Below are 25,760 nucleotides of genomic sequence, written 5' to 3'. Positions count from 1 at the left end.
CTTTGCTATAATGAAGCAGAGCTCTCTTCTAGGATAGATTAAAGAACTAATAGCTCTAGCCGGTTTGGCTCAGTGGGATAGAGCATAGGCCTGGGGACTGAAGGGTCTCAGGTTTGATTCTGCTCAAGGGCACATGCCTGGGTTGTGGGTTAAATCCCCAGTAGTGGGCGTGCAAGAGGCAGCCCATCAATGATTCTCTCTCATCATTGATATTTAACTCTCTCCCTCTCTTTCCTCTCTGAAATTAATAAAAATATAAAATCAAATAAACAATAAAAAGATCTAATAGGTGAAAGCAGCTCAAGGAGCGTATGTGTGTCGTGTGTGTGTGTGTGTGTGTGTGTGTGTGTGTGATTTCAGTGCAAGAGTCCTTACAGAACTGAAAAAATACAGGTTCCAGAGTTCTCGGGGGTTGTAACCTAAGAGGGAGTTTCTACAATTCTCCAATTTTTAAAAAGCCTTAAACTCAATGAATCTCCATGAATCCTTCCAACATGTGACTTGTCATAGCAGCTTCACTCTCTACAGCATTACTGATGTTGAAGAGACCAGAAGAAGCTTGGCTCCATTTTACCCAAGTTATTTTCTATTCATTGCCTTATTCTTTGAGTAAGACCTGGGTGGGCATATTTGTAGATCCTGGCTTCTGGCCACCTTGAGTGGTTGTTCCAGTACATATTCCCTAAAAGAATAGATGGCCTGCTTCTTCTTAGTCATCACAGCCTAAGCAAATAGTTGGAAATGATAAGTGTGCCGAATAGCTGAGGGTCACACAACCAACTCATGGAATCTTTAGGAGTTTCTTTGAACATGTTCTGAGGCCTATAGAGTATAAATTGTGGGGGGGGGTATTGGGGAAAGAGAAGGCACTCAAGAAGTTTGTTAAACATCAGCAGTTTGTCAAGCAATTGAAAGTTGATATCTCATGTAATCTTCACAATAACCTTGCAAAGAAAATCTGATTATTTCATTTTTGATGGGGAAACATGGGACTGTTCAAGAATGTGCAACATCCTTGGCTACAGCTTGAGGCAGTGAACTCAGCTATTTTTAACTCCAGAAGCTCATAAATGACAGAAAATGCATCTACTTTTGTTCCCATCTTGATTGACTTGTACTTGATGAATAAAAATGTATGATATTTAAAATGATTTGGCATACATACATATTGTGAAAGAATTTCCCCCATTGAGTTAATTAATACAACTTCATTTTCAATATTTACCCTTTTTACGTATGTAATTTATATTTCAACTAGAGGCCCAGTGCATGAATTTGTGCACCAGTGGGGTCCCTTGGCCTGGCCTGTGGGATAGGGCTGAAACCGGCTCTCCAACAACCCCCTAGGGGTCCCAGATTACGAGAGGGTGCAGGCCAGGCCAAGGGACTCACCGATACACAATTGGGGCAGGGGAGGGACACGGGAGGTTAGCCAGCTGGGAAGGTACTGTGGGAAGGCTCCAGGGCATGTCCAGCCCGTCTCACTCAGTCCCAATTGGCCAGACCCCAGCAGTAAGCTAACCTACCAGTCAGAGTGTCTTCCCCCTGGTGGTCAGTGCACGTCATAGTGAGCAGTTGAGTGGCCTTAGCATATCATTAGCATATTACACTTTGATTGATTGAACGGCCGGCCAGCCAGCCAGACACAGCATATTAGGCTTTTATTATATAAGATTCTACTCTTTTAGTAACTTTCAATTATACAATACTAGAGGCCTGGTGCATATAAGATTCTACTCTTTTAGTAACTTTCAATTATACAATACTAGAGGCCTGGTGCACGAATTTGTGAGCCAGTGGGGTCCCTTGTCCTGGCCTGTGGGATTGTGTCAAAACCAGCTCTCTAACATCCCCCAAGGGGTCATGGATTGCAAGAGGGTGCAGGCCAGGCCAAGGGACCCCACTGGTGCACTATTGAGGCTGGGGAGGGATGTGGGAGGTTGGCCAGTGGGGAAGGGACTGCGGGAGGGCTCCAGGGCATGTCTGGCTTGTCTTGCTCAGTCCCGATTGGCCAGACCCCAGCAGCAAGCTCACCTACTGGTTGGAGCATCTGACCCCTGGTAGTAAGTGCACATAATAGCAAGCAGTTGAGCAGCATTAGCATATCATTAGCATATTACACTTTGATTGGTTGAATGAACGACCAGACAACTGGACACTTAGCATATTAGGCTTTTATTATATTGGACTAGTTGTGCAAAATCGCACAAGACCTGGGACCCCTCCCTCCTGCCGTGCCATGGGACTGCCTTGAGTCCTGGAGTCCTGCTCCCCATGGCCGGCGCGCCGGGGAATGGCCCCGAGTCCTGGAGTGCCGCCCCGATGCCCCACCTCTGGGCCGCATGAAGTGGCCACAGGGCCCCGCCTCCGCGGTGCTCATGGGGGGCGGCAGAAACCCCAACAAAGTAGCGCAAAGCGGCTGCCAGGACCCCTGTAGTGCGAGCTCATAGGGCTGCAGAAACCCCTGCAAGAGCCGCACAAAGTGGATGCCAGGACCCCTGCACCCCTCCAGGGCTGCAGGAACCATGGCGGAAGCCGCACTGAGCCGCCGCCGGCCCCACCCCCACTGCCCCGACCCCGCTGTGCCATCTTTTGATGGCATTATGGTGTGAGGGTCAATTTGCATATTACCTCTTTATTATATAGGATAGTGTTACCAGCCACAGTCACTACATCAGATGTTAGATTCTCAGAACATATTCCTCTTATAACTGAAAGTTGATACCCTTTTACCCTCCCAATTTCCCCACCTTCCAGCTTCAATGCATCCATTTTGAAAGTTGGTGGGTTTCTTAGTGATTTTTATTACAAATTGAAATATATCAAAAGTAAAGGAACATAGCATTTAGCATAGAGACTAGAATATAAAAGTCAAATAAATCAAAAGAAAGTAGGAGGAAGTGAATAGATATAAAAGCAGAAGTTATTTAGAAATAAAACCATAAGCCAAACAAGACATGATTCTGGGAGCCTCTCTTCCCTCGGAGGCTCCCAGGCTTGGAGGATGGAACCCATGGACATGTTGGCTCCGTGACCTGCACTGCATTTTTCAAAATGCGTTCTGCCTTCTCCCAAACACCCATTTTCAACAGCAGGCACTTCTGGGATGAAGAGTGGACTCCTGTGCACTAATGTGCCAGGGGTTTATGATTTAGTAGCAGTGCTTCTGCGTCTTTTCTGAGGTTCTGCACATACGAAATGAATCTTATATTGTGACTCTACTCTTATACCGATTATGTCTATAGATGTGTATTTACAACTGAAAACGTCCCCAAATTATATTTTCTTTTACATATGCAATGCATTCTAATGTGCTGTACTGTGTTTTTAGACTATGTTTCTGGGAACCCATGAGCACAGGGATCATGTACACACCATGGAGTAAGAGCAGCTGGGTCATAGCCGAGTCCAGATACTTGCCAGTTGTATAAACTTGAAAAACATTACTTAATCTATCATAGTAATTTCTCATAGGAATTGTGATGGTTAATTTTTATGCATCCTACAAAGTATAGGATAATATGCTCAGAGTTTTGTGAGTAGTGCAAAAGAAAATGGAGAGTATTTAAGTAGGTGAGGAGAAGAAAGAGGAGATCAAACAACCTAAAGACTTGGGTAGACAGAAATATTTTTTACTACTTTGAGAGCAGAACCTTAGTCATTTCCTTTTGTAATTTAATATAAAAGAATATGCCATATATATTTGTCCATTCTTTTATTTAGGACTATTTCTCTCACTAGATTGTCAAGTCTTTTAGGGCAGAGACAGAGTCTATTAACCCACCACATTTTCTTGTCCTAGAATCCTTTTACATAAAAGTCACCCAATAGATTACTTTTTACAGAATGGGTAACATATGAATAGACAAGCATTATTAGTTTATTTGTATCCATATATCAAAGTAATTGTTCAATTTAGTAAAAATCTATAGTCTTATAGACTACTGGGTGCCAGTGAGCATAGCTTATCTCTCCCTCAACTTCACTCATTACTCACTCTTTAAAATCATTTTGATATCCATGCACTAATATGAGAGAGGGAGAGAGAGAGAGAGAGAGAGAGAGAGAGAGAGAGAGAGAGAGAGAGAACGAGCTGTGCTTTTACAAGCCCTAAAAGAAAAGCAAGATTTGGAGAAATTTTACCTTTCTTCATGAAGCACATTATTCTAAGCATGTGGCATCTCACAAGAGCTCTAGATGTTCTTGGGATGAATAGCTTTAAGATGAGTTTGACTAACAAACAAAATAGATACAGACTCATCGATACAGAGAAAAGGCTGACAGCCATCAGAGGGGAGAGGAGTTGGAGGACTGGGGGAAAAAGGTGAAGGTATTAAAAACAACAACATAAGACCTCATAGTCACAGACAACAGTATAGTAGTTACCAGAGGGAAAAGGGGTTGGGGAAGGTGGAAAAGGGTAAAGGGGAATAAACGGTGACAGAGGAGACTTGGGGTGGTGAACATGCAATACAATATACAAATGCTGTATTATAGAAATGTACCCTGAAACCTATATAATTTTATTAACCAGTATCACCACAATAAATTCAATAGAAAAAAGAAGATGAAGTTGAGATATTTGGTTGTCCAGGCTAGGAAACTGGTAATACTTGAATCCCACTCCATCCCTTATCTCAAAGAAGGGAGAGAAGCGGAATGAGATGACATCACCTACAACTTCCATTCTTAGTGTTTTTTTTTCTTTTGCCTTTTTCTACTGATCTGGGCAAAAGCACAGAAATAAAAATTGGCAGTAGCAGAAAAATACTGAAATCCAGGGGGAAAAGACCTGTGAGATTATGACACATTTTTTCCTGCTCATGTTTCCAGCTTCTTTTCATGGCCAGTTGGCATTATATCCTTAACCACTCTCATTTCCATTTCTGTTAATAGAAGAGAATTCTGTTTATTATGCTAATGCAAGGGAATGACAAAGTTGAAATTCTCTAGAGCATTGAAGGATCAAGATTCAAGGTAGAACGGCCCTGATTCACCTCTCCAAGTTGGAGATGGTAGGATGAGCAGAGTCTTGAGATGAATAAGCCAATTATGTAGTATTGTTGAATGCCTATGCTTACCTAATATTGTGCAGGGAAAAACAGAGGAAGAGAAAACAAGACTTAGTACTGTTCAAGGAACTATGAAGCTTTCTTTCTACTAGAAGAGGCGTGACTACAACATGAAATACATAAAGTGCTGAGGATAGGTCTTGTTCTCTATCTGTCTGTGATTCCTTGTACCTGGCACTGGGCCTAGCACAAAGCAGGTAAATGTTGGTAATTAACTAATGAGTAGATTAAAGTTGAATCCTTAGAATTGGATAGACCTAGATCTCAGATCTTTCATTTTCTAGATCTGTGATTCTGCACAACTTGCTTGATCTCTCTAAGTGCTGCCTTTCGACACTTTCCTCATTTTATCTTAACAACAAAAAATTGTAAACATTAAGTGCATCAGAGCTAAACATCTAGTACAGAGCCTAAGAAAGAGTAGCTGCTCAATAAATGGCTATCGCCTTATGATGGTTGTTAAGATCAGGTCATAGCTCATACTCAGCATGGATAGCTCCTTGTTCTATATGGAAGATACCTGGACAAAAGTGCAGAGCACAATTCTCATGTGGATCCAGAAATAGGCCTATGATCTGTCCCCAACTCAATTGTGTCCCTCAAATATCTCTTCTACTCATGCTCTGCTGACTTCAGATTCTACTCTTGTTTTTTGAGTAATACTGGTCCCTGATAGAATGCTAAAGGTAGTTTAATGTACACCTTAAACAAATGAATGAGAGGACCAATCTTCCCAGCATGAAGGTAACAGGCAGTTGAGTAATACTGAAGGGTTACAAGCCATGAAACAGATCATAACATTTACAGGGTAGAAAGAGAGCACACTTTTATCACAAATTCTGAGTTGGAGTCCAAGTCATGCAGTGTACTAGCTATCTGCACTAAGACTAATTTTTTAATCTTTCTGAACCACAGATTTAAAATTTAGATATTATCTGCAAGGTTGTTATAACAATTACATAACAAAATGTATAATGTGTTCAATAGGTCCTGTCACAGAATAATTACCCAATACCTTATTTTAATATTTTTCTCCTCTAAACTTGGCATTGGAACCCTAACACTAGGTGCAGCCATTTTCCTGACTACTCATTATCACCTCCTAAATATTTCTAAAAATACTTTAATTTCATACTGCTTCATTAAACACTAATATTTCTCACCCTTTTACATCATAAGCCTTTTTGAGTTTGTGAAGAATTGATTATTACTGTCACTGGACTCCAGAAACTCTCAATTCCTGAAATAATAAGTTTCCTTCTTGAGCTAAAGAAACTTCATCAAGCAGCCATTACCAACTGCAGCAACGACTTATTCTTTCAAAGCCTCTAGAGGGTAAGATCACTATAATTTGCTCCTAAATTTCATCTGGCTTGTGATTCCAATTTAGCCAGAATTATGAAATGTCCCTTCAAATTAAGTAAACCACCAAAGCTTTTGCGTTATCTGCAGGATGACAATATATCCCATTAGCCCTGCTCTCCAGATTTCAATGAAATTCAAACTCATTTGTAATGACCCACAATTGGTGCTACTGCCCTTCATCATGAAAGAGTCTATTGATAGGAAGGAGGCATCAGCAATCAATATAGAATGTTAACTTCTGTCACTAGCAGAAGATAGTAGTTAATTATTAAGACATTGACAGATCCTAGACAGGAATCAAGATATAAAAAGTAGAAAATTAGGGGACTCCACCCTCATTTAGGAGAAGGTAGAAATATTACAGATATTGTGATTCTTTGTTCTTATATAAAAATATTTGGATTTAAGGACCAAAATATGAAGCATCTACACCAATAAAAGAGAAACATGCAAATTGGTATCACTCCGCTATGCCCACCAGCCAATCAGAATGACTATGCAAATTAACCCAACAAAGATGGTGGTTAATTTGCATACATAGGCTCGGAGTGAAGACTGAAGACTGAAGACTGAAGAGACTTGGCTTCTCCACTGCAGCCGGACCAAAGGCCTGGGTCCCAGGTGCCGGAGGAAAACCAGTGCCAGCAGCCAGGGGAAGCAAGGCCTATTGCGCAAATCTTCAAGCAACGGGCTTCTAGTTTTATATAATTCTCTAAGAAAGAAAGTCTTCAGACTGGTTAAAGAATAGTGCCATATGGATGTTACAGAGGGGAAGGTGTTGCATGGATCTAATCTATACCAACCTGCTGAGCATTCATTGTTTACATCACCTTGACTATAGCTCTATAAAAAAGGTATTATCTAAATTCTAAATGAGTGAATTGAGGTCCAGAAGAGTGCTGGAACTCACGTCCAGAGGTGGAGGAATTAGGATGGGAGCATAGATCTGTCCAGGTTTACAATTCACACTTCAGGTTGGCTATGACACTAAAAGTCAGACACATAAAGTATCAAGACCATATTACCTTGAGGACAAGGACTATAGGAGGATGATTTTTCAATTCAATTTTAAATTCAATTCAAATATTTTCAAATTTTTTAGTGACTGCTCTCATAGACTTTTATCAGCTGCCCTAGGGAAGTTATGTACCTTAAAGATTATGCCTGAGGGTTCTAGAGACAAATTATCTTTGTATTTGAAGTTCTGCTCTGCCCCTTCTTAGCTGTATAAATGCAGAGAAATGTTCTTCAGTCCCAGATTTCCTCATCTCTAAAATGGATTCAAAAATAATCACCTTGCACAGTTTCCACAAAGATTAAACAGGATGGCATGTAAAAGCAAAGTTCATTGTCTGGCACAGTATGCACTCAATGCATGGTATCTGTTGTTATTACTTTTTTAATACAAAGCCATCTTATAAAGTAACATAAACTCAATGAAGCATTTGACCTATTGCATGGTGATCTTAATTTATTGTTAGAAGGGAACAAAATAAGAGTGAACAAACACTGCTTATTCAGGACAAGGAAAAGGGTGAATCCAATCATCATACCTCACCCAGAGTGATGGGGGACATTCTCAAAAACAGAAATATTCAACAGATTCCCCCACAGTACTGCTGAGAGCTGTACAGCAAACCAACAATGAGGGGAAAGGCTCTTACCTGCCTGTGTCACACAGAATTTTTTGTTATTATTTATTAAAAATATCAGAGGGCAAAACCTTTACTAAAGTGTGTGTCAATTGACATTGGGGAAATCTAGTGGGCAGTAGACATCCAAAAAGATCTTAGAGGTGTGAGTTATCCCAACAATTTTATTGTCTCTTTCAGAATCTAATCCTCTTATTCTGCAAAGCCCTTGTGTAGCTACTATCCTAGGAGCTTCACTACCTTTTTAAAGGAGCAGTTCATACAGAATACTTCCCTCAATTCTGATCAGTGGCTTCATTGGGTAAAAATGACCACAAATGACCACAAAAATGCTTAAAAATCACCCCAATGTAATTACTGCTGTCTCACATCTTCTGGGCACGTAATCTAATTAAGCAGAATTTGGTCCTTTGTTATTTAAGCAAGATACCTCAGGGTCACAGCTGTGCCTCCAGAACACTGAGAAGTCAGCCCTGCCAGTCCTGCACCCATCCTTGTCCTATTCCACGTTAAAGATGAAATACTCACCTGACCCTTTGGGCCACTAACTGCCTACACAATCTTGTCATTTTATTTCCTAAGCAGAAGGTAGCTATGTGGACTTCTACCAAATCAACCTATTTTTCTATGAAGAAATCTCTATATCCCATCTTCCCTGGGGCAATGCTTTATGAGATACATGCAGGAAATGGATTCATCACTTTTAATAGATTCCAGCTCATGTAAAGATGAGAGAGAGCGACCTGGGCTCCAAGGCAAAGAGCTTCTGTGGAATGTCCTTGACCACAACCCTGGTATCCTAGAGCACTCTTTTTTTTTTTTTAATATATTTTATTGATTTTCTACAGAGAGGAAGGGAGAGAGACAGAGAGCTAGAAACATCGATGAGAGAGAAACATCGATCAGCCGCCTCCTGCACATCTCCCACTGGGGATGTGCCCGCAACCCAGGTACATGCCCTTGACCGGAATCGAACCTGGGACCCTTCAGTCCGCAGGCCGACGCTCTATCCACTGAGCCAAACCGGTTTCGGCTCCTAGAGCACTCTTACTCCTTCTCTGCTGAGTGTGCTCCTCTTAGCCAGAACTTTCTCAACCTCTTCTGGGTATTATTATTATTATTATTATTATTATTATTTTCTTCTTCCTTTCCCACTCCCTCTCTGTCTTTTTTTTTTTTCTGCAAGTATCACACGTCTCCACAAATTGTTAATACATTTCCTATTTCATAGCTTCTTATTAGTTTGACTTCTTCCTAGCTTTGCCCTGGGCCCTTTTTTATATGCTTTATTCTCATTGGAATCTTCTCTGCATGCAAATCTCTACTTGGGATTTCATCCAAAGTTAATTTTCAGTTTTTCAAAACTCTTACAGAAAGCAAGGTAAGTTTGGAAGACAAGCATTGACAGTCAAGGCTTCCTGGGATATTCACCCTAACTGGGTTCTTATTTCTAAGATGTTTGCTTTTCTCCTCTTGTTAGTAGAAGGCTTGACTGGAGAAAAGGAAGACACAATGCAATTGCTGATCTTGGTTTTGGGAGAGAGAGATTATCATGGAAATAGCCAGTCTGTTTACATATAGAGCCCTTGGGTGGTTACCACTGGTGGTTTCTATAGCAGCTTCTACAACACCATCAGCAGAGATTCACCTCCACTTGGTCTTTTTTCCACACCTCCCTCCCCCACTCCCTTTGTTCAGACTCTAGTAACCAGGAAACCACAGAAAACCAAAATGTTATGTGGAGCTGTTTGTCATTAGAAGATCTCATTTGCTGTAGTTAAGTCTGTGTTTGCACAATTAATTTCAGATAACGGTCTCTATTTCTAAACAACTCACACTGTCAAAGCTCAAGACAGATGAATCTTCTCCACATTCAATCAGCCGTTATGTTGACAGTGTACCTGACACCATACACTCCCATAGGAAATGCCAGTTCCTGCCTTTCCAAATGGTTTGGACCCTCCTGTGACTGATACCAAGGCAAGTTCAGGGGCAGAGGTCAGGATGAACAAATAGTTGGTTGTTACGAGGTACTATGCCTAGTTTCTAATGTGCCTATAGATGCATTGAATCACTGAACCCACAGTCTCATTACTTGCCCCTAAAGGTGGTACCATACCATCCCACTAGCTTTATTATTCCTATTTTTCCTATCCAGTCCCAGCAACCAACTCCTTTCAATCAGAGCAAACCCTACTTTCATACTCCTGTATCAATATGAACTGACTTCCTATATTTAAAACTGAGAAAACAAAAGTTTATTATGCCACATCTGAGTATTTTTGTATTTGACTATTAGAATATTGGTAATAGCTTGAATTGATCTACAGATAAATCAGGGTAGATTAATATTAAAAGATACTGTAAATTTGATGTTTTGGACTCTGGGTTTTCCTAGAAAGGAAACTTATCTAGAGTCATTTTACTTCTAATATTGTAGTAGCTTAAGAAAATATAAGTAGAAGTGTCTTAATACGAGTTAATGCGTTTGTAGGTCAGGGTCCCCGGAAGCTGTGTCTTCTTGCCATGTCCTGCCCACCTCTTCCCATCACATGGCGATGTGAGAAAGGAGGAAGGTCTCCATACGTTATGCCAGTAAAATATAGTGACTAAACAATTTAAAGACAATCACACGATCACAGGCAGATAGGCCTCTTGGTTTTAAATAACTGTGGACTCATTTAAACATTTGTCCACAGGGGACCAAAAGTCTATGATGGATCATGCAACTCAGAGATAAGTAATGGTTCATCATGGCCTGGTTAATAGTTAGACAAGCTGTTCACATTTGATTAGGGTTTTCTTTTCCATTGCTATAATTGTATGATAATTAACTCAACTGACTTACATCTCATTTGGGAAAAATATGTACATTTTGAAGTTTCAGGAGTAACAGATTCCACATGCCAAGAAAAAGTCTGAAATTGTACAGCAGCTCTCCTGCTCAGCCATAAAGATTAGACCAGTAGGTATATGCCTTGTGAGTTTTTGTCTCTAAAGGAGCTAGTGGGTTTCCTTAGCTCTGACTTCTTCCAAAGGCCCTATGCACAAAAGTGCTCTACTCAGACAGCTGTTGATAGATTAGAATTGCCAAGTGGCAAACAGCATGCTCACCTAATGTCATCTGATTTTGTTGCTCAACTTGAGATGGAGCATATGAGGATTTCCTAAAGAAAAGAAAAAACATCCCTTTATACAGGTACCACCTTTTTTTTTCATAATGGAAGGAAATTCTGTTAAAATGGCAAGGTATCAGAGTGGGTGTCCAAATTAAGTCATTTATAAATTGGCCAGGCTGGTAATCGTGAGGATCTTTTTCCACTTCTGACCTCCTATAAACTTATCTCTAGCACACATCACAGCTAATAATCATTTGCTATCTCATGGTTATGCTAATTTCTAGAGCTGCTTAAATCTCTAAAGAGAATAAAGACATTTTAGAGTAGGGACTCATCTTTGTTTTCTCCAAATCTTGCTAGTTAAGTGCTAGTCTGTTTCTAATACATGTATCAAGTCATTCTTTAAGTCTCTGTTTTAAATAATCTTTTCTAAAAAGCCACCGTTGACCACCAGTATTGGGTAAGTTTTCTCTTCTCTATGCTTGTAGAGCTTCCTGGACACAAACTTATAAAAAATAAGACTTATATTAAACAGATATTCTTGCTTCTCTTGCTTATCTATAGTCTTGCAATAAAGAGTTTTGAATGAATAAATAATCAAACTCATTTACCTTTCTATTTCAGCAGTGAGAATCATGTAAGGATGCTTGATAAACTGATGTAAATAGCAATTTTCCTCCTAGCTAAAACTGACTGCTATTTTCCCACCACATTCTGGCAGTCATGCCATTTTACATTAGGAAGCTAAACATACTTTCTTAAGATGTCAATAATAAAGCTATCAGAATGAAGAGGGTGGGACAGAGAGAATAGAATTCTGAAATTTTTGAAAGGCCAGTATAATTTTGCTTGCTGAGGCAGATAACAAACAAATGATCACCCTACCATGTTGTCCATGCTACCAATGTCTCTTCTTCTAGGACCTTTTAATCCAAGACTCACCAGTAGGATTGACTGATGTAGTACAGTCAAAACAGGGTTGGTTTTCACATTCTTTGTCTACCAGAGAATTCTCCCTTGGTGGAATCCTTGGTTTTTGAGTAAATGGTGTTCTGAAATCATTGATGCTATTTTCTTTTCTCCTGCTTCCCTCCCACACTCAGAATTTTATTTCTCCCATTGAATTTTCTCTGTCTCTTACATTACTATCCAAGTAGGGAAGCTCTTTTTCTCTCTGGTCCAAACTCTGGTTACAAAGTCCTCTCCTATTTATCCTAAGAATAACTGAAATAGGCTGACATTTTGAAAATATACTTTTTGGAAACATAACCAGATCCAGTGCATGTGAGAGAGTTCATTACATAGTTCATCTTATCAAGTGTATTTTCCTGATTCTATACATCCTAAGAAATGCAGTAGAGAGCATTCACAGCCCCCGAATTCCTATTCTTAACGTAATTACATTCTTGAAAGTGTTTGGCACAGCTGTCACTATGGTCCTTCCTTCCCAGACTGGCTGTCAGCCACGTTGCCAGAGGACACCGTCTTGCCTCTCCAGAACTACTTATTTATTATATCCTTCCAAGGAAAAATGTCAATGCATTGAATGACAACACTTGCTAGTTTAAACCCTGCAGACACCTAAGGCCTTCCCACTCAGCTCCTGTTTCCTGGTAGAGGGTCTAGCCTGGTGCATAAGTAATTTGCAAGGAAGCATCCTGCCTGTCATCCCCTTGGGCAACCTGATTCTTTCCTTTCTGGGTTTTCATCAATTCTTCACACATCTAGAGAATTCGAAATGACTCACTAAAGGGAACACCATCACTTATGTAACTTGAGAAGTGATATTCCACTAACCGTCCCAGTTGTACATTTACTAGAACATATAATAAGCATGTGCACTATTTTTTATATTTATTCAGTTTGAAGACACTAGGAAATGGAGCTGGCAATGTCTTCCTGATCATTCTACTGCTTTAAAGGATTATAAAGTACTATATAGGACTATAAAGGTATGACTGCTTATAATAGTAACCATTATATTTTCCATATACTTGTTGGATTCTGTCTCCTTCAAATCAGGAGCCCTTTGAAATAAGAAATTTTATCTTTAAAGTTTTTTTCATTGCCCTCATTCAACAGTGTCTGACTCTCAGCCCTCAGTAAATGTTTGATTAATTAACAAATGAATACATGAATTAATTAATTAGATCTGATACAAAGTAACTGTTGCTTTCTATAATAAGTGCTATTTAAATATAGAATAAGACAACCTAAGTAAATTCAGGTAAAGCATAGTAATTGAATGTACTAAATATATATGAGAAGGTAACATTGTCTTGAGGACATAGGCATAAGGATGCAAATCTGGGTTTGAATCTTGCCCCTACCTAGTGGTAGGAACATCATCTTTGGCAATTACATTTTCTTTTTTTATTTATTGATTTGAAAGAGAGAGAGAGAGAGAGAGAGAGAGAGAGAGAGAAATGGAGAGAGAGACAGAGAGAAACATCGATTTGTTGTTCTACTTATTTATGCATTCATTGGTTGACTCTTGTATGAGCCCTGACTAGGGGATCGAACCCACAACCTTGACATATCAGGAAGATGCTTCAGTTAACTGGGGTACCTGGCCAGGGTATTTAGAAATCACATTTTCTTATCTAAAATGGTATATTATGCTTATCTTATAAGGCTGTTTAATAAAATAATATTTATTAAACCTTAGCATAAACCTCTTCATAGTCTGCATTCATAAAATGGAAGCTTCTGCTGTTGGCATCAATGTGTCATTGTAACAATAGCAGGTGAGGCAGAACTAAAGAAGCTCTTGATTAAGAAATAGAGGCCTGCCGAAACTGGTTTGGCTCAGTGGATAGAGCGTCAGCCTGCGGACTGAAAGGTCCCAGGTTCGATTCCGGTCAAGGGCATGTACCTGGGTTGCGGGCACATCCCCAGTAGGAGATGTGCAGGAGGCAGCTGATCGATGTTTCTCTCTCATTGATGTTTCTAACTCTCTATCTCTCTCCCTTCCTCTCTGTAAAAAATCAATAAAATATATTTTTAAAAAAAGAAATAGAGGCCTATAACTCTAAGCAAAACATTGAGGCATCTGTCTATGGATAGCTGATCTCCAGACCAGAGACCAAAGTTAACAGTTAAATATTTAACCTTTAGGGATATTGACAAGAGCCTATGAAATCCTATAAGCATAACTTAAGCTTTTGAATGGACGGTGATATGGGAACTCAATAATGGGACCAGAGCAGAAATGTTATCTGACCAGTAGGAACAAAGTCCTTTGACTTCATAGCCAGGTAGAACCTCACTCTTATCAAGGAGCACCAGGCCCTCCTTTCCAGGGAAATGGGTTCATTCTAAGCCCTGGTAGATATAGGAAGTATTTAGAGTAGTAAGCACTCTCTATCTGAGTTGGTGCAAAGTCAGTTGGTGTGTAGATAAACCCATGAATGGAGACAAACTATGAGCATCTAAGGAGAGCAGAGGCAGGTCAACAGAGACCAAGACTGGCAAAGAGCATCCAGTGCCTAAGGAATGGCTTGTAGCTGCAACTGGGCAAAGGAAAACCCTGTGCAGCCAGGCACTATTCATATGACAAACACTCTGGACATCTATTAAATTGAAATAATGGTCAAAGTGAAAGTATGCTTGCATGACCAACAACAGTGCATCAATCAAAATGTACATTTAAGTCCAGGATGTTGTGAGAAATCAGAAATATAAGGTAGCATCAAATGCCTATAGCAATATGACATTGGGGGCTCAAGAAAGAAGATTTTGAGAAAAATAGCACAAAAAGATAGAGTTCTAGGCATACATCATTCCTCAGGGTTAAATTGTCTGAAAAAGACAAGTTCCAAAATGTGTTCTTCCTAGCATTAAAACATGAAAAAAAATGGTGCTGTGCTCAAATAACTGAGATATGCTATAGGCTATAGCCCCTTTTAGAGAATTAAAACAAAATATTAACATATCAATGACATGAGAAATCCTACTAAAAAGCATGGTTATATTTATTTAACCTAACATTTCCCAACCTACTGGAGCCACCATTTTCTTTTCATAGTACTTAATATTCTGTGAAATAACTGGGAAATTCTGGCCCAGAGCTACCCATATTAAAGCAACTGCATGTTTGCAATTTCTTCTTTTGAACAACAGAGATAGCAATAATATCACAGTGAAGTGTGAGGATCAAATAAGGTAATGTATGTTAAGCACCAAGGAAAGCATGCAACATGCTATTTGGTACTTGGAAACAATGGAAGTTAACAAGAAGAATGACTGAAAATAATGGCAGCTAAAAATAATATTACTATTATAATTAATGTACCTTTGAAATATCAGAACTCATACTCTTTGGATTATTTTAGCTAATATATTTTAGCATCTGTATCCTCTATTCAATAATATTTTAAGTACATGTCACTGGAGTCTCACATTATAAAAATTTGTATAAGCCATTTTCTTTTCCCTCCTCATATCAAATAATTATAATCACTGTTTATCCTCAGTTTAGAGGATCTCTCTCTCTCTCTCTCTCTCTCTCTCTCTCTCTTGTCACCCAACTCTTACATTTTTTTCTTTCAAAAATAGCATAATTTTGAATAAAAACTAAAGGGAAAAAAAACAAAAAACTTCTTATTTCTTCTTTTCTTCAGCTCCTGAATGAGTGGGGAAAATCAGATCAAACAGATAAATCTTGGAACCGAAACTTAGAAAATAATAAAATAAGAAAGACCTCTGACATACATTCCAAAATACACTTATTGGTGACAAAGAAATCATTATAGGTCTTGTACAGGGTTGAGTCCTAGAGAGTCAAATGTTTAGTTTTCAATAGTCCAACTGCCTATTCACATTTCCAAATGGATGTCAAAACCAAATTCTTGATTCAACCTCCTCCCACAACCACTTAGTAAACTCAATAAAGAGCAGCCCAAGTCTATCATTCCTCAACCAGAAGTCTTTTTTTTTTTTAAATATATTTTTATTGATTTCAGAGAGGAAGGGAGAGGGAGAGAGAGATAGAAACGTCAATGATGAGAGAGAATCATTGATTGGCTGCCTCCTGCACATCCCCAACTGGGGATCGAGCCTGCAACCCAGGCATGTGCCCCTGACCGGAATCGAACCTGGGACCCTTCGGTCCGCAGTCCAACGCTGAATGCTCCCATTTCATAGAACTGTTGTAATATGTATGTATATATATATATTACATTACTTAGAGCTTCATCTTACTCATAGTAGGTCTTAATTTCAATTGTATCACTACTACTTGGAGCCTCTATGTTCTTTTTTTCTTTCTGTTTATTTTTTCACCACATCATGTGTTATGGGTACTGTTTCATAGAGAGATTCAAGGATGCCCCCTCCTCATAAATTTCCTCTAGCTATTCCTTCTGCCTAATTATTCTTTCCTCAAGAAAGCTTCTTGGTCTTCAGCCTCACTGTCTTTAATTAAATCTCTACTAAAGTTATCTCATCCATAAATCCCTACTTATCACACTTTATATAATAGTACCCATGAAACATGATGTAGTGAATATACAAAGAGGCAAAAATCAAAAAGTCATAAGGGCCCCAAATAGTTATGACATGATGCTAATTGAGACTTACTCTGTGAAGGACATGGCTCTGAGAGCTTTACAAGGACAGCTCATTTAATCCTCAGAACAGTTCTAAGAGAAAAATAACGTTACTAATCCCATTTTAGAGAAGAAATTAAAGATACATGGAATGTGCTACCTGCATAAGACCACACAGCTGAAAACTGTGATGCAGCTAGGGTTTGAACTCAGGCATTTCAATGATAGCCAATGTGCTTACCCACAGTACAGCCTGTGTGCCTTGCTGATCTTTCCATTTCAGTGCATAGAGACCCATCTTTCATGAAATCAGCAATGCTTTATTGAGTACCCATTATGGAGTTTGGGAGAGGTCTGGGAAAAGCTAATGGTAAGAAATTAATTTTGTGAGATAGTCAGGGCTCAGATCACATGTGGCCTAACAGGTGCTGTTCAAGACAACCTGAGGTGCTGTGATGAAAAGCCATAGTAGTGATATGACCAGATTTGCATTTTGAATGGAACACTCTGGTAGCTGAGTGAAAAATAAACTGTAGGAGGCAATAGAGGAGGCTGAAATGTCAGTACAAAGGCTATTGCTAGGTCCTAGTTCACAGGAACCATGGTGGATAGTTTCTTGGACAAAGTCCCCTATGGTGAAATTGGTGAAAATTCCTCAGATTCACAGTATATTTTAGAAGAAAAACTAATGTGATTTGCTGGTGGATTGGACATATTTCTCCCACATTCTTTTAAATCATCACATTCTATTCCACAATATGAATATTCCATTTCACATTTAGCCATTCCTCCAATTTAAGGCATCCCTGCCTCCTCTTTTTTAAGTTGCAAAGTATATTTGAATATTTGTCTATGTTTATGGTTCTTTCACAGTGTGATTATTTCTATAGGGCTAGGAAGTGAAATTGCCAAGTCACAGAGTACACAACGTTTTAATCTTAACAGATACTGATAAGTAAGTCTCTAAACCACGTGTACTGATCAGCCTGTGCCACTTGATATTTCTTTACACCACTCTTTAAAATGTGTTGCCAATGTGATTTCAATGTGACATTAAAAGCAAGCCCTATGCATGTTTTCCCAGTCTTCCTGCAGATTATACTGGGATTTACATTCACTTGTAAACCAGTGATAATATGGTGCATGCTTGTTCCATCACTGGCCACCCCCTGTCTAGTCATTCAAATGCCCAAGCAAACTCCTACTTTCTATGTGCTACTGTTTTGTTCTGGGCAAAGTTGAGAAATCACAGAGAGAGAGGAGGTGTGGTGATTTCAAAGGAAATTGTAACTGCTGTGTTTAGCTCCCCTTGTAAATACCTGAATACAGGGAGAGCCCTCACAAGTTTAGTTATTTCCTTGTCAGGAACGTGTCTTTTCACAGCCTTGGTACAAGGTCAGTCGGTGCCTTCGGGGGCTGTTAAGAACAGGTTGCCCTGTAATTAACTGATTTGTTACATTACAGTAGTAAGGCATGCATTTCCTCTAACCTTGAATATCACTCAGTACATAGGTGCTCGTTAACCCTGTAAGTTGAGGGCTTCCAACTAAAAGAGATAACTGTGCCCAATAATCTTTCTTACCAACCCTATACTATCTAGCACACTTACTCATAGATTGCCTATCACAACAGACTGCAGACTTTTTGATAAACAGTGTTTTGGATACTTTCTAAACTTTCTCCCGTTAACCCTTTCGACCTCACATGCCTGGGAGCCAAGCAGGCAGGGATATATTAGTCTAAATTTACTTAGGTCAACCTGAGGAATGGAAAGGTTAATTGTATTGGCCAAGGTCATAAAACAAGCTATAAAGAGAACCAAGAACAGAATTTAGAGCTCTGGAAATGTTTCCAGTCTACTGTGAGAATTGTTAAATGAAGTATATTTCTCTAACTCTGAACTGTTTTTTTTCTTCTATAATCTCATCCCCTCAAGATCAATTTTGCCTTTTGAATTCCCCTCAATTATGATTTCACATCATGATATATACAGAAAAATGGCACTAATTTTATGAGTCATGAGGGTAAATGGACAATGATGTCTGTAGTTCCAAGTGATCAGCTTTAAGCTTAAGCCATTTCATCCTGCCAGACTATCCTGAAGACTGGAGGCATCCGAATCTCTGCCAACTATAATCTATTTAGGTCAAACTAATAAGGAAGCATTCAATAGCCTTATAAAGTTTAACTTCATGCAAAGAGCAACCTCCCTCTGCTGAGGAAAATATGGGAGAGTATGGAAGAATAATTGAGATTTCATCTATGCCAGCAGATCCTCTAGCCCTGGAATTCCCAGTGGCTTGAGTTGTAGGAGACCGGAGATTCAGAAGTGAGAGCTAAGGATTAGGGCAACATCCCAGATAAGACAAGACAAGCTGAAGGACCATGAAAATGGCAATGGAGCAGAGAACAGGTACCTGATTTAAAAGAAATTTCTTAGGACTTGGAGACCAGCCATGTGGAGTGTTATAGGAAAAGTCAAGAATGCCTTCAAGATAATTAGCCTTTTAAAAGTATCCCTAGTGCTCCTTTCTCTACACTTCAACATATCATCTCAAATCTTACATAGTTATTTTTCTAACACAAAAATTTGATTACATTTTCTGTGAAAGCTTTAACATAGGAAAAAGTCCAGATTCATTACCTGGGCATACAAAATTCTTTAAAACCAGCCCCCCAAGAAAAGCCATCGGAGTTTTGTCTCTCCACTGCCTATCTCAAAACCAGACCTTCTAGCCACACAAAAGAATGACCCTTCTCTTCCCAAACTGGCCTTTACTATAACTGATGGATGGTCTTTGCTCTTTCCTTTATCCTGTTCTCTGCCTGACAACTTTTACTCAAGATCCTTCTTGAATGTCACTTCCTCTGTAAAATTTGCCACAAATTTGTCTTCCTCCATTTACTCCCATAGAACCTTGTATTTCTGGCATATTAATTAACTAGAGGCCCAGTGCACAAAATTTGTGCATGGGTGCAGTCCCTAGGCCTGGCTGGTGATTGAAGTGGGAGAGTTTGGTGTGGAAGGGCAGGTCCCAGCTGACCTCTGGGCCTTAGGCAGCACCTGGGCCCCCAGACCCCCACATGCCCCCTCCGCTTGAGTCATCAGGCCCCCACCCGCTCCCTCAGTGCCTGGGAGCCAGGCAGCAGTCTTGCCCCCCACCGCTGCCACTGGCTGCTGTCTGAGGCCCCACTCACACCTGTCTTGGTCTGGTGCCACCTGCTCACCTACTTCACCATCCCACTGCAGTCCCGCTCTTGTCGGGGCCCATCAGGGACAGCAGCGCCTCCACTGATGCTTGTTGCCAGTGCCACGTCACTGACGCCCACCATGTTCCGCGCTACCCCTTGGTGGTCAGTGCACACCATAGCAAGTGGTCGAACTCCCATTTGAGGGGAAAATTTGCATATTAGGCTTTTATTATATAGGATGACCTGGATAAGTTTTGTCTCTTCCATTGGTCAGTAGAATCTTCTCTACTCCAAGGTCAATGCTAAGACTCAACACCTAGAATCTAGCATAGTACCTGGAATATAATATAAGGTACTCTACAGGTGTTTGTTGAAAGAATTGAATAAATAGATTTTCCATGTGTAACCATGTTTGATAACTAAGAAAGTGAGTCCTTCCATTTTCTAACATTCTCCTAGAAATTGGCCCCAATGGTGCAATGGATGGGCTAAAAGTCATATATCAGCTTGAGTCTCATTTTTGACCTTAGATTTTAGGGGAATTACTTAGTACCTTAAAGTCCCCTTTCCAAAACCTACAGAATGAGTACAATGATATCCACCTTACAAGGTTGATGTGAGGATCCAGTATTATAATACTTGTCAAATAGCAGGATGCTTAGCAAACACTTCTTGCTTCCTGCTTTTCTTCAGTGAAACTACTTTAAAAACTAATACAAATTATTCTTTAACTATACCAGTCTTTATTCACAATGTAATCTATTCTTTTATAAAGATCACACATTTTAATTTGTAGTTATTTATCCATATGAATATAGCCTATTAGGGTACATAGGTATAGTTGTATCTTTATGTATGTAAACCAAGTTTTTATATGGCATACCCAAAAATATATTATTGTTGCTAAATAGCCATATAGATATAATATATGAATGGCCAAAAGTTAGTCTTATTATAGTAATAATCTGAGAGATAATATAATATGGAGGTTAAGAACTAGGGCAAGGAGTAAGGAAGAGATTGAATTCTGACAGTATCTTATGAGAAAATATGAGTTATGATGCTTCAGTTTCTTCAACTGTATGATGGACATAATAAGTGTATTTAACTCAAAAAGTTATTGTGAAGACTGAAAAAGAAACTGAATGTAAAGCACTTGGCACAGAGCCTTAGCATTCAGTCTACTCAATAGCTGTTAATTTTATGGTTTCAATCAATATTATTATTTCTCTGGCTTTCACCCAAACCTGCTCTTGCAGACTTCCAGGCCCCTGATAATCGCACCCACCTATTCTGAGCTTCCCCAGAGGGTGTCCCCAATGTGCTTCTGAACATGACATCTCGCCCTTCCCCACACAGGAAGCATGGGGAGGAGACACAGGGGCTCTTGGTAAAGAAATGCTGTGACCACAGCAGATCCACTCAGGAAACTATGTGACTCTTTATTAGTCCCACTGGTGCAGTCATCTCACCTTCTGACCTTCTACCTCCCTTGTACTCTCTGAGCACTTTCATAGCGGACATAGCCACCTCTAGGCACTGCCACCTCAGATTGCCCTGCCACCCAAGTCCTGGGTATTTCATGGACAACAGCTCTTGATGTGCCAAAGCAACACTGAATCTGTGCCAAAGTGGGAAGAGCACTTTGCCACCATCTGCTGCATTATACTTGTGACATAGACACAAAAATGGTTTTGTCTTTTGGCCCAGTATTTTATAGCGTTTTAGGATGTGGGAAGTAGAGGTTAGGGCCATAGTTTGGGGGTAAATCTGAATGACTGCAAGGGTCCTTCTATTAGAATTACTTTAATTCCCTTTCATGTATCAGAGTCAGATGACTAGACACAGCTAATTTGTTTTCTTTCTCTTCCCGTAGAAGAGAAATTCACTCTAGTGAACAGTCCTCAAACTTCCCCATCCAACTTTACTGCACATAAATCCTTGTTAACATAAATCCTTGTTATATGGAAACAGAGCTAAACATGGCCTGGCATGAGAGCAAAATTTCTTTGATGTCTCATCTTTTATCTTAGAAAAAAAATGTTTCTATTTCCGCACCCTCCCCACAGTATTACATTAATATAGAGTAATTACATTCTTCCTCCAGATCTTTTACTCCATTTCACGGCTTTGGGGTCCCCTCTGTAATACCATAGCAAATGCAACCCTCATGTGGTACATCAGGATCCCAGATAAGACTTGCATAAGTAAGTTCTCTCCCAGGAGACTTCTCCTTTGTTAGTACTCAGTGGGGAAGAGATTTCTGGCATGTCCTTTCCAGCCATTTGTCAAAGATGTCCTGAGCCCTCAACCACACACACACACACACACACACACACACACACACACACACAACTGAAGGTTGAACTTGACTCTGGTGACCCCCAACAGATTTAAGCACTGCCTCAGAGACATCAGCAAGAACCTCACTTCACTTTTTATCCTACCATCTGCCTGTGCATTTGCTGGTTAAAGGTGAAGTTCTATTGGTGAGCAGTCAAAAGCAGGTTTTCTGTGCATGATTAGTGATGGACACTACATTCCTTCAAAGTATGAGCATTTACAAGGGAAGTTTTGATAAATCGTTGTTAAAGAAAATGAGTTGCATGGACATTGAGCTTTTTATAAAGAAATTTGGGGTTATCCAAAGACATTCAGGACCTTCCAGAAAATAAAACCCATTTGATTAGTTCCTGCCATGTACTTAAGCATATAAAAGTAATGGATCCGTATAAATTATTACGATCCATATTCACACCAATTAAACATTTCTCAGATGGTTCAGTCAATGGCCCATATGCATTATAGTTCTAGCAATTCTCATCTCTTTCATAGATGCAAGTCAACCATATGCAGTGACATAGGCTGTGCCAGCAGTACCAAACAGTCTTTGGAAATGACTTGTCTTCATTGTGGCTTATAAAAATACCTGTTAATTATAAATGTAAGTCAACTTAGCCCAGTATTAGTTGAATGGCAAGAAGCTAATTTCTGAAATGCAGGGAGATCGGGAGCTAAATGCAGTGGGCAAAGATTTAATGGAAAAGTAATAAGGTTAGGTCATGTTACTATTATCTCCAAATTCATGTGGTTTTCCATGAAATAAATGGAGCTCACTGCAGTCCTCTGAGACACAGAGGTTTATAACCCTCATGTTGGTTCTGCTTAAAAAGGCCAACCCACCATTAAAAGGAATGAAGTACTGATACATACTACACAGTAGATGAACCTTGAAACATTATGCCAAAAAAAGAAGTCCTTCATGAAGGGCCATACAGTATATGATTCTATTTATATAAAATCTCCAAAATAGGCAAATCCATAGACAGAAGCCATAGTGGTTGTCAGGAGCCAAAGGAGGGGGTAATGGGAAGTGACTGCTAATGGGTATGGGGTTCCTCTTTAGAGTGATAAAAATGCTTCAAAATTAGATAGTGGTGATTGTTGTAGAACTTTGTGAATTACAAATATAGGGTGTTCCAAAAATATATTCATATACTTTGTATAAATAAAAGGCAGTATTTATTAAAATACATTTCATTTTCAGATGAGCTATCAGCTGTTACAGTGTGTATACATTTTTGGGGACACCCTGTATACTAAAACCACTGAATTGTATGCTTTAAAGAGGTGAATTTTTAGTAGGTGAATTTTATCTCATTAAAGCTGTTATAAAGGATAAACAACAACAACAACAAAAAACACAACAGGTTATGGTATTAAGCAGAGCCTAGGAATGAGGAAGGATGAACTATGGCAAAAAAAAAACACAACAACACAAAAACAAACAAACCAAAAAAACAAACAGTAAAAAAGGTTTGATCATGACCAAAATCCTCCAAAGAGCTATGCTTGACCCATCGTTCCTGGACAAGCTTCCAGAATCAAGTCTGGTCTCATTCCTGGACCTCACAGTTTTCATTTCCCAGATGCAAAGGGCTACAGTCCTCAAGTCACTAAGATGTTTGCATTTCCTTTTTGTTTCTTTTTCCACCCTCATTTGATTTTCTAGTAATTTTGAGTCAGGTGGAAAGGAGTCCTCTATGCTTGTGTGGTTCATTATGGAAATTGGTTTGACCCTCATTTGCATCTATTTGCACCATCATCAAGCTGATTTAGAAACCAAGGGTGGTTGCAACCTCCTCTGAAGATGGCAGATTTGCTCTATAAACAGAGCACTGGAACTTTCCAGCCAGCTCTGAAGAACTTATTCTCTTCCCCTTTTGATTTCTGCACAACATGGGCAGAGACTCAGAGAAATACAACTCGTGGTAAAGGAAAGAAAGGGGATCTTTGTTGCCTTCTGCTATAAATAGCCTCCATTTCCTGGCTTTTCCTCCATGCTGCTCGTCAATCCTGCCATCCTGGGTTGCATATCAGAAATAAAGACCTTGGTCTTTGGAGCCAGTGGCCCCAGGCAAGCTTGCAGGCTGGCAACTGGCAGCAGAGGGGTTAAATCTGAAACAGTCCAGTATGGCCTGAGCACAGCAATTATCCCTGCTACACTGATCCATGGGTTCCTCATTAGCCCCAGGAAGGAACAAAGTGCAAGAATGCCACCTGGGCCAATGTGCAAGAGTAGTGATAAGGACCTAAGAGAATGCAGGCTTCACCTGGCTTACACATCCTTTCCTCTCCTTTCAGTTCCCTTTCCTTTATAGCCCTGGGCTGATTCCTCACTCTCCATCGAACTCCTCCTCACACCTGATCTGTTTGGTCCTACATGTGTCCAGCAGCAACCACCACCCTCACCTTCCCCAGGCATCCTGTTCTCTTTTATGATCAGAATAGAAAGGGCTTTATTGCTGTTGATGATTGCAAAATATTGAATTCTCATTGTAAAAAAAAATTCATTTCATACATAAAGTAAGCAGTCATAGAAATGAACTGGACTCACTGCCCAGAGAAATTCACCATATTTCAAATGTATAGTCTTCAAATTCAGAGACATTTTTAAAAAGCAAAACCTATATGAGACATTTATTTTTCACTTAGAAATCCATCTAGTACATCTTTCCATTTCAATAAATATAGATCTACACTACCATTTTTAGCCACCTCTATAAATGTATTCATGATTTGCACACTTAGTCTGTTTCTTCATATATATATATATATATATATATATATATATATATATATATATATATATCAAGATATTCAGAGTTTAGTTTTCTTATCCCCAAATTTATCCCCAAGTCCTTTATTCTATCCTCAAGTTATCTAAGTGTCCTCACTTATACCTGACATCTGGGCCTCCTGCTTCTCCAAATTCTCAGTTCATCAAAAGTTACCCATCTAGGGCCTTACTCTTCAAGAACCTATTCTAATTGGTGAAAAAATGGAGGAATATGAGCTAATGGGTTAATTGCTATAGTGGCTTTTATTTGGTTTCAACAGATCATTGTAGCAAAAGTGGACTTTAGAAATAACCTGAAATGGCATTTTCTGAAGAGTCAGTCATAAGAAACTAGGGTGGAGCATTATCAGGGATGGGGAACGTCTGGCCTATGAGCCATTTAAGGCCCACAAAATCATTTGGTCTGGGCCTACCTAGGCATTAGGAGTAAGTTAATTAAATGTTTGAGTAAATATAGCAGGATAGGTTTTAAGTTGATAATTATGTAAGGCCCATGATATTATAAATATCCAAATGGCCCTTGGCAGAAAAAAACTTTCCCTACTCCTGAATTAGAGAGAACATTAAAAATGCAGTGGTTTCTACTCTGGAGAGTTCACTGTGATTAGGCTAGAGTGGGGTTGGAAAAACTGTAACTGAATAAGCACTCCACGTGACCAGCAAAATTTCAG

Source organism: Myotis lucifugus, unplaced genomic scaffold (assembly GCF_000147115.1).
Source record: "Myotis lucifugus unplaced genomic scaffold, Myoluc2.0 scaffold_112, whole genome shotgun sequence".
NCBI classification, from domain to species: Eukaryota; Metazoa; Chordata; class Mammalia; order Chiroptera; family Vespertilionidae; genus Myotis; species Myotis lucifugus.
This window is presented reverse-complemented; position numbering follows the sequence as displayed.